The sequence below is a fragment of the Humulus lupulus genome, chromosome 2 (assembly GCF_963169125.1).
Source record: "Humulus lupulus chromosome 2, drHumLupu1.1, whole genome shotgun sequence".
Classification (NCBI taxonomy): Eukaryota; Viridiplantae; Streptophyta; class Magnoliopsida; order Rosales; family Cannabaceae; genus Humulus; species Humulus lupulus.
Window position 1 is genome coordinate 123987005 of NC_084794.1, and position 1928 is coordinate 123988932.

General features: G+C 45.0%; 1 non-coding gene across 1 annotated transcript; it reads right to left on the reverse strand.

The window, feature by feature from the left end:
• Window positions 1-700: 700 nt before the first annotated feature.
• Window positions 701-805, reverse strand: LOC133820090 (small nucleolar RNA R71). The gene has a single exon (XR_009886524.1). It is a non-coding gene; the product is annotated as a small nucleolar RNA R71 (small nucleolar RNA).
• Window positions 806-1928: the final 1123 nt, after the last annotated feature.

Below are 1928 nucleotides of genomic sequence, written 5' to 3' on the forward strand. Positions count from 1 at the left end.
CGCATATAAAATCGCTATCAAGTTTTTGGTGCGGTTGCCGAGGACTATTAAATCAATATCAACATAATTGATTTTTGTTCAAATTTGGCTTCTCTTTGACATATTTTTAACATATTTCTCTACTCACTTTTAAATGCAAGGTTAACGTGATTATGCGACGTCAAGAATCAGTGTCGTTAGTTCCTGTTGATCCTGAAATTGAGAAGACCTGCAAGAGATATAGAAAACATAAAAAGTTGGAGAGAATGGCTCAGAATGCGAATAATGGTGCCAACAACAATGTTAATCAAGGAAATCAGGGTAATGAGGGTAATGATGCAGTTGAGACTAACCCACCTTTGAGGGATTATGTACTCCCTACTATTACAAGGATTCATTGTAGTATACATCCGCCTACTGTAGAGGTGAACAATTTTTAGATCAAGCCCTCGATTATTCAGATGGTACAGAACTGTGTTCAATTTGGGGGGCTACCTAACGAGAATCCTAATCTACACATCACCAACTTTATAGAGCTATGTGCTACATTCTAGATAAATGGGGTAAGTAATGATGCAATTCGATTATGACTTTTCCCATTATCTTTGAGGGATAGAGCTAAAAGTTGGTTGATCTCATTGCAAGCCAACTCTATTGTCACATGAGAGGACCTTGCCCAAAAGTTTCTTGTTAAGTATTTTCCTCCCGCTAAATCGGCCTGAATTAGAGGCGAGATTAATAATTTCCATCAGTTGGAGGGGGAGTCTCTATACGATGCATGGGAAAGGTTTAAGGAGTTGCTTCAGAAGTGCCCGCATCATGGGATAGAGAAATGGATGTTGGTGCACACTTTTTACAATGGTTTGGGGGGAAACACCAGGACCATAATTGATGCAATAGTGGGTAAAGCATTTATGATAAAAAATGCTAATGAGGCCTATGACCTGTTATAGGAAATGACCATGAATAATTATAATTGGCCTACAGAGCATGAAAACAAGAAAGTGGCAGGAGTTTTAGAAGTTGATCCTATTGCTCTGCTTATTACGCAAGGTGCATCTTTAACCAAGCAACTAAAGTTGAACAACATATCCGCTCAGGCGATGCATGTACATAACACTTATGGCTATGAGATTTTTGGAGGTTCTCATCCTCATGAGTAGTGCCCAAGTACTGCTAGTTGCTCATCAGATGTAAATAACATGTCGTGGAGCAGGCTCGTGCTATTGGTAATTTTCAAAGACCATCCAACAATCCATATTCCTGTCATACACCCCAGTTGGGAGAAACCACCCTAACATGTCATGGAAAAACAACCAAGGAGCACAACCATCATACCCTCAGAATCTGCTCTAGTACCCACCTCACCAACCAACATATGGACTCAACCCTAGACCCTACTATGATCCTCGCCCATCCCAACCACCACCACACCCTCCAATGAACCCATCAGCAGCACCTCGCGCCAAGGGCCTCGCGTGTCCATTTGGATATGTCTCGCACCAGCATCTTGCGCCTTGCGCCAAGGGCCTCGTGCACCCATCAGGACGCGCCTCGCGCCAGTAACCTGTTTCCAAGGGCCTCGCGCCCCCATCTGGATTTGTCTCGCACCAAGGGCCTCGCGCGCCCATCTGGATCTATCTCGTGCTAGCATCTAGCGCCTCGCACCAAGGACTTCATGCACGCATCAGGATGCACCTCCCACCATGTGCCTCACACCATGTCAGGCCACCATCTCGCAAGGTGTAACCTTCCACATGGTCTTTCCCGCTGCGATGGGCGTCATGCAAGGCTTTTTCCTCCCATGCCTCTTGGGGGCAGGTCTCCTATGAGGACCCATCCAGACTTCAACATTCACAGGTTTAAAGAATAGGACGCCTTATGAGGATTAGAACCCACGAATGACCCAAAGATATCGTGCAAGTACGAGGTACGTACGGGGGTACGAC